Source organism: Calidris pugnax, unplaced genomic scaffold, assembly GCF_001431845.1.
Source record: "Calidris pugnax isolate Ruff unplaced genomic scaffold, ASM143184v1 scaffold27, whole genome shotgun sequence".
Lineage (NCBI taxonomy): Eukaryota > Metazoa > Chordata > Aves > Charadriiformes > Scolopacidae > Calidris > Calidris pugnax.
In genome coordinates, this window is record NW_015090893.1 from 973,134 (window position 1) to 981,883 (window position 8,750).

An 8,750-nucleotide genomic window follows, 5' to 3' on the forward strand; every position below is an offset into this window, starting at 1 on the left:
AAAGGGACTTTAATGCAGAAGGTACCTGCCACCAGCTCAGAAAACCAAAGGGCTGAGAGATGTAATTAGCATGGCTATATTTTTTCTTATTAATTACATGACAGCATTTTTGTCTCCCCGCCTTCTAATGTGTTCTTAATTGATTAACTAGAAAACAAGCAAACAGACAGCTCTTTTCTCCCTGTGCCTCAAATACCCACGCTGCACCCCAACACATGGTGGGACAGAGACATCCTCCAGGAAAAGAATGGGGTAGAGGAGGGAGGTGAGCTGCTGAGCGGTGTCAGAGGTTAGAGTGAGCCTCTGTGAAAAGGTCCATCATTGCTCCATGCCTTAGTTACCCACCTGAAAAATGAAGATAATAGCTGCTCACACTGTCTGCCAGGGACCTCTAGAGACTGGCGTGAGCCCAGGCTGCCCGTGGACGCTGCCCCCAGCAGCAAGGCATCCTACTCCAAACCACCATTTATGTGTCACAGAAGCAACAGGTGACATTTCACCTCTTACCCTGTATTTAAAACCCTTGCAATATGTGAATGCTTTATGAACCACCAGTGAATGGTGACACAGGGTACCCAGGTGGTGGGACAGCTGCCTGACAGCATGGTTTCCTCAGCCGATGTGTCCCCAAGAGCAGCCCAACACCCTTGGGCTGCCCTGAGCCAACCTCACAGCAGCCTGGTGTCCAGCACCCTGCAAAACCTCACCCAGGGCTGGCAGTTATCCACAGCCAGGCAGCTGTTCACTCTAACACACATTTCAGGTTCCAGCTGCCCTTTGAAAAACAAGCAACACTAACAACAAATTCTCTGTCACCAACAGTGTCTTGTTCTTAACAGGTCTAGCATGTCAATACTGCTGACACTGACACCAAAAAACACATTTCAATTAGGACCAAAAATTCTGGACTGGTACCAGGCGTGTTCTTCCCAATCTGAAAACCCACTTCATTATTTCTATTATGACATTGCCCGTTACAACCTGAAAACGTTATTTTATCTGTGTGCACATCAGCACCCAAGGTTCGTGCCTAGATTCTTGTACAGCTTTCTAACTTCACTTTAAAACAAAGAATATGCTTAAAAAGTAAAAAAAAAAAAAAAAAAAAAAGGTCAGTGTAACCTCTTGTCAGATACAAGAATGAGTTTGGGAACAGACAATTAATTGGACACTCAGTTTCAGAAGCACAACATTTCGTTATTATCTCAGATTAATGCACAATTGTGGTTTAATCTTTGGCCAAAACTCTTACCTAATGTGATGTCATTCCTTTCTGCTCCTTAACTTATTAAATACATATTTCTTCCATATAAGTGACTTCAGCTGTCAGAAGCCAGGCAGATATTTGAACTGGCACTAGATTAGGATCTATTGCAAAGTATTGCTTATTTTTGTATTAATAGGATGAAATACACTCTGAGACAGCAGATCAGATCAAGATGTACTTATCAGCCACGCTGCTGTAACTACTAGTTTCTGGTTTGTATGTTCATGAAAAGGAAAGTTACCTCTATTGGTAGTGCATGGTTTATGGAACTGTTCTGACCATCACAAACAGAAAAGCACCTTAATTAAGAGACTTGGTTTTTTGAAAGTAAGAATTTTCCCCCTTAAAGGACCTCAGTCTAAATTGTTGTATTATTTTCTTTCAAGGGGAGTGAAGGGGAAATAATTTTTAATCCCTTAAAGGACCTCAGTCTAAATTTTTGTATTGTTTTCTTTCAAGGGGAGTGGAGGGGAAATACTTTTGAAGAAATATCAAAATACTTGGATGAACATTTTAATTGCTACACGAATGCTTTATGCTTCCCTCCAAACAAGATGGCACTTACCAGTGGGATTCATGCCCGCTGAGGCACAGCAGTGTCACGGGAGCAGCCGTACAGCCTCGGGGAGGTGACGTTGCAGCAGGGACCCCTCAGCACCTCTGTGCATCTTCTGGAGTACAACACACCCCATGCAAAACCTTCTGCTTTTCCATTGTGTCCCAAACAGTCACAGAGAGCTGATATGGACACACTCCGGTGTTTTGCTTCCGAAGTGGCTGCATGTTGGTTATAGGAAGACACTTTATATTACTAATTTCACTGTCATTTTTGAGCTGAGGAGTCCTGGATAGCAGAAGACATGAGATTAACGTTATCCATAGGAAGAGTATCAACGCTCACTACCAGCAGGTGAGTAAGAGCAGACAAATGTCCTACCTGAAGCTCTCACTGTCTGTCACTCACCACGTCCCATCCCGCTCAGAGGAGCTCTGGCACAGCGGGCACAGGAACTGCTCCTTGGCACAAAGTCACTCAGGCACACGCCTGGCAGCTGCCCAGGGCCCAGGCACACGCACGTCCCCCGTCCCCACTGGAAACGACATCTCTGACAAGCTTACTCACAGAGCACTGAAATGATTTCCAAGATTAATTTCCAAGGGACAAGCAATTCTGCTCTTGGGGGAAACAAAATGAGGTGGGAAAATCACCTTGAGGTTTGCGTGGGTTTAGCTGCCCATGCAAATATTTACATATATATATATATATATTAAAAAAAGTATTATTTAGCTTATAGAATAGCAGTGGTAGGTTTCCCACCAGAAAGGCAGCTCTCGTCACCTACAACAGGTTGAGGTTTAGCAGTCTTAAAAAATGCCTCTGCAATAGCTGATGCACTGCAGAAACATATTTTGTGTTTAAAAATAGTCTCGACTGTTGTTAGAAAGGATTAAGCAATTTTTTTTTTCCCCCTTTATCAGCACAAGAGAGCAACGCGGGCAAAGTAAAAGGGTAACTGCTGTTACGCTGTGAATGAGGAAATACTGTTTTATCTAATTTACTGCAGCCTGAGGTGAAACATTAACTTTGCTTTGAATTATGATGGGATATAAAATAGCCTGAACAAAAACATTGCTTGGCTTTCTTTTCAGGGCATGAACTCAGAGGTCTTCAAAACTGAGTTTCAGCAGTATCACCTTTCGTTTTATTGAAGTATTCACTGAAATGTTTACCTTTGGAGTAGATTATTTTAAACACTGCAGAAATAAGGAAAAGGAGAGAAATTTCATACGATGGCGGTTTCCCAAAAGACTATGAAAATATTTTAATGGATAAAAAGAAATAATCGCAAACTTACCTTCAGTTTTGCATTTCAAAAGAATAGAAAATGGTCTTGGTAGGTTTACCACCAGAAAGGCAGCTCTTGTCACCTACAACAGGTTGAGGTTTAGCAGTCTTAAAAAATGCCTCTGCAATAGACAATGCACTGCAGAAACATATTTTGTGTTTAAAAATAGTCTCGACTGTTGTTAGAAAGGATTAAGCAATTTTTTTCCCCCTTTATCAGCACAAGAGAGCAACGCGGGCAAAGTAAAAGGGTAACTGCTGTTACGCTGTGAATGAGGAAATACTGTTTTATCTAATTTACTGCAGCCTGAGGTGAAACATTAACTTTGCTTTGAATTATGATGGGATATAAAATAGCCTGAACAAAAACATTGCTTGGCTTTCTTTTCAGGGCATGAACTCAGAGGTCTTCAAAACTGAGTTTCAGCAGTATCACCTTTCGTTTTATTGAAGTATTCACTGAAATGTTTACCTTTGGAGTAGATTATTTTAAACACTGCAGAAATAAGGAAAAGGAGAGAAATTTCATACGATGGCGGTTTCCCAAAAGACTATGAAAATATTTTAATGGATAAAAAGAAATAATCGCAAACTTACCTTCAGTTTTGCATTTCAAAAGAATAGAAAATGGTCTTAAGAGCATTTGAATAGTTCAGGAGGTGTTACCTGCAGAGTCCCCTGCTCCTTCTGCGTGACAGGGCTGGCGTGGGCTTCCCACAGGCGCTGGGTCGGAGCCAGACCGATGCTCCTGGTGTACCTGGGATAAAGCTGGCTCCAGGCCACTCCTCCTCAGGGTCATTCTGCATCTTTAAAATTTGTCAGGAATCTGTACAGCAGGGAGTGCACACACACAAAAGCAGAGTGCCAAAAAGGAGGAAGAAATCCAACATTTTCGCTCATGTGATTATTTACAGTTTATGTTTGTTACAGTATATAGTGCCTCCAGCCCTGGCACAAATAACAAGTTCCTGTTACCCAAAAATCATCGAAACACTTGTGAGCTGATGGAGAACATGACCTTTGGTATGATACTGATCTGACAGTGAGAAAATGTCTGGTGTCCTTAAAAGCCCTATAGCCTATTTCCTGCTCCAGCTGCGGTCACCTCAGACCATCACACACCCCTGAGGAAGTTATGTGGCACCTGGAAAAGTACTGACCAGTGTCCCCATGGGAGCATTGGTACCCAGGGGCCCTGGCAGAGCCCCTCTACAATTATCCAAGGGAATTTGCTTATGTAGGGCTGTATAGGTGCCTGTGCAGTACACCAAAAGGCTACGAGGAGGAATAAAATCGACGTTGTCACTCGTGATTATTTACAATTTATTTCTGTTGCCACATTGAAGTAGTTACCACTCAAATAAAAATGGCTAAGGAGAGATGCTACACCCCAAAATGGCTAAGGAGAGATGCTCCACCCCAAAACACACTGTGCAGTTTCTGTTTCAGCCTGGCAACCCTGGTGAATTGTAACCAGGGTTCAGAGCTGCAGGAGGACAGAGTGACAGCGCTGTCCCCAGCAGGTGCCACCCTGGCTGGGGTTTGCTGGCTCTCTCCAAGCCTCGTCTGCTAAAAGCGCTTTGGGGAGATTAATAGCTACTTTGGGAACGCTGCGCACTCTTTCCCTCTAATGTCCCACAAAGCACACTCCTGAGACAGAAACCTGATGGCATGTCACATTTGCAAGGGAAAATTTAACTCTAATAAAGATTAATACGTGGGGACTCACCACTGTGTTTTTTCTAATTGCCTTTCATTAACATTCTCAGCAGCCTTGAACAAACGACACGGCCCTTTGTTCCCTGTTTGCCAGACAGGGACTGCGTGAGGCAGAGCCAGTTCTTCATTTATAGGAGCCAGAGGTTTTCACTATGGACTCCTGTACTAAGGTACTTCAAACTCTTTGATCCCCAGATGTCTCATAACAGCCTCTGCTTAGAGGAAAAATCTGCTTTGCAAAGTTGGAGCAATGCAGCGTGGATTATTTGTGGGTGAAACAAGAAGAAAAATTATCCTTTCTTCTCTGTGAACAGCTTCCTGCACTGGGATCATCTACACTACAGTCCAGAAGCTGCTGCCTAGGACCCCACACCAGGGTCAGTGGGTTCTATTCAAGCTTGACATCTCGCCTGGCTCCTCCCTGGCCAGCTCAGCTCACCAGAGTTTCACCAAGGCCCCCTGAAGGTATTTTTCAGGATGTGGGACTTCCTCAGAGAACAAGCAGAGGGTATAGTGCATTTGTGACAACAAAAATAATAGTGCATAGAAAGGAATGAGCTTTTGAAAGACCAGACAGACTTACGGTCGGATTCTCATGTTGTTAAATCGGTCCCCTACAACATCTTGTCATTTCTTCTTATGCTGATTTGCTTTCACTCTTCAGATCCTCCATCATCTATTGCTCTAAAAGCTAAAATACATTTCCATAACTGCCTAAGAGCCTCTATTCCTGGCCAAAGACACCACTGCACTATTATGCCCGTCCCTTTACCTGACTACCCAACACCACCCCTGAATGCTGGGAGCTCCGTGGCAGGTACCAGATGGCTGCTCCTGAAAACTCAACATGAGAAGTACAAGTACAGGAGCCTTTGAAGGCTGTTTGATTTTAATGAATGACACTTTGGTGCTAAGAAAAAAAAACAAACATTGTACTGGGAAATTCAGACTATACTGACGTGTGGTGATGTTTTCCGGACAAAGCCGGTGACTATAAAATCTATTCCATCATCACAATAATGACAATATCTGAATGCCACCTGTCTTCTGGGTTAATTCCACTCTGTGGGTGGAAGCTGAGGGCTTGGGAGAGCTGTGGTGCTGCCTCTCATTGAAAACAAGGAAGAAACCTGCCCAGCCATGGCCCACGTGCAACTATATCAGTACACTAAAAATACCTCGAGAGTGAAACCATAGAAGACCAGCCAAACAACACCTATTGCTCCCCTCTTTGCCAAGTGCTAAAAAAAAGCCAAAGGAGAAAAATCCCAGCTCGGGGAACAGGTTTGACCAGCTTTGCCACATTTTTCTGCTCTCTCTGGTCTCTAACAGACCCAGGCAGGGTTTGTCTATCCCTTCCAGACTTTGTCAGTACCATGAGGCACCTCTGGTTCCTGCCAGGAGGGAGCTCCAGCCCACTGCCATTAGCCTTCTCCAAACCACTACAGCAGGGCATCTTCTAAGTCTGTGGACCTGTCCTTGGACAGAAGGAATAGCTAATGCACAAGAACTCATCTCGTCTGTGAAGGATTGGTCTAGTTCCCAGATCTGTCAAAATTACCTCCATAATCATATGGCTTTTCTTGGCTTCTACACAAACATGGACACAAGGCAGCACCTCCCAGTCTCACTGGGGGCTCTTGGAGATTCAGGAGATGGCAATGTGTTCAGATGCTGCCAACATAAAGGTCACACAAGTGTCATAAATACTGTACCAAATCCATAGTAAAGCTACAGTAAAGGAACAGTACTCTCCTTGTCAATTGAATTTCTGAACATGGCTTTTACCATATCTAAAAACACCCGGAGGTAACGCCCCATCCCTGGGGATACTCAAGGCCAGGTTGGACGGAGCTTTGAGCAACCAGGTCTGGTGGGAGGTGTCCCTGCCCATGGCAGGGGGTTGGAACTCCATGATCTTTAAGGTCTCTTCCAACCCAAACCATTCTATGATTCTACCTAGAGGTCTCTGCAATGCCACGCTGATTTCTGCAATGATCTTTTCCTGCCCTGCTGGGGGCGCTGCTCAAGCCCTGGAACATCCTCTTCACAGGCTGTAATGGGATTTCTGTTCCAAATGGGGATAAAATGTCCTCTCGGAAATGTGAATTTTCAAGTTCTGAAATTCTGCTTTTTCTGCTTTGAAACTGTAAAATCAAGGCCATATGTTCCTGGTCTTGCGTTCTGATACATTACTTTATAGCATGCACTAAATATTCACTGCTAGGGCAAGACAAACTAAAAGCCTTACTAGTCTGTTAATTTTAATTTATTGCTAAAATCAGTGCAAGACATTGCTCTGATGGAAATCTCTTACCTTTTTTTAATCTCAAAGTGCCTCTTGTTTGCTTGTGTCCAGCAGTTGCATTAGAATACAAAAGGAGACAGATCTAGAAAACAGTTCAATAACTCGTTTGTAGCAGACTTCCTTAAAGATTTTAGCCTTACAGTATCACTGCTTAGTGCAAAATAAAACAAATATAAGGCAAAATAACTACTTTAAGGTAAATTTTAAAAAATATGAAACAAAAATTGAGAACAACTTGGAATTATTTTTGCAGCTCAGCTTGTCATAAAACACATAGGATTTCCCTCAGAGTTTTACTAATTATCAACTACAGCACAGATAGGTCTTCTCTCATCAGTGTAATGGCCTCCTACTAAAATTTGTCTATTTTTTCTTACATACAACTGGTTGGTAACATAATGGCAAATGCTTTTACACAACAGCTCGAGCCATGTGAAGGAAACCTAAGTCTCTTCTTCATGTTCCAAGTTCTCTAAAATTTAGTGTATGTGCTCAGACAGAAAGCTGTCTCCTTGTATACTGACATTGTTATATATTTTCAATTTATATTGATTAGTAAGTAAATCAATAAGGTAATTAGAACCAACAAGTTGGATAAGTTTCTGTGAAAACGTCAATAAAAATCTATCTAATACTAGGATAGTAAAAATCAATCTTTGATTTGTTTATATCAACAATTTCCAATAACTTACCATCCTTCTGGAAAGTTCTGGGTCAGCACTAACTTTCCACAGCCACTTTAACAGAAGAGTTGACTGTACATGACTCACAGGGCTCCTTTCCCCTCCATCCTTTACACCACCAGTGTACGTGCTCCTTGGCTTTCCCTGCAAATATAAAAACTAAATACACACTCTGAAAAAAAAAAACAACAGGAAAGTGGCAACGCAGGTTTATCATTCTTATGCCCCCTTCTCTTGCAGGCAGAGGAACCCTGTGGGGGTTTCCACCCCGAGCCCCACAGCAATGGAGTCTTTACAATAACAGATGGACAATGACATACTTCTGTTTTACAGACAGAAAGAAAAACTTAAACAAACCAGGTTGGAAGTAACCACAACAGCTGAGGATGTGGAGATCCTCAGCTCATTTTCCACCTCCTGGAGAGTCAGTGGGACAAGTCTCCTGTTTGCAAAGAACCAGCCTTTTGGCAAAGCAGCAGGCCCATCACCAGCTCTCCAGACAATTAGAACATACAGGATTTCTTCTTATGCAGCTCCAATGCTTTATCCCACACAGTACAAACCTGAGGAGAAGGACACCAAATTTTGCTTCAGTTCCTTTTCTGTGAATTAGAAACAACTGCTTTCCTCTAGACTCTGTTCTTCAAAGTTCATCTTCCCTACCCATAGACGTATCTGTATTTTAGATATATCTTCAGTGACCACATTTATAAAAAAGTATCACATGCCCACGTTACTTTAATCAGTTCTCAAAGCCAGCTGTGGAAGATGTCTATGCATGAAAGTGGTGAAGTTTGCACTGTGTGACACTGGACATCTCTTGCCCCTGGGACAAGGAAACATGGTCCAGGCTGGAACCTGCCTGGCTGGTCCCAGCTACACACGAAAGGAGGGAACTCAGTGACATCTAGTGTTCCCTGCCACAGC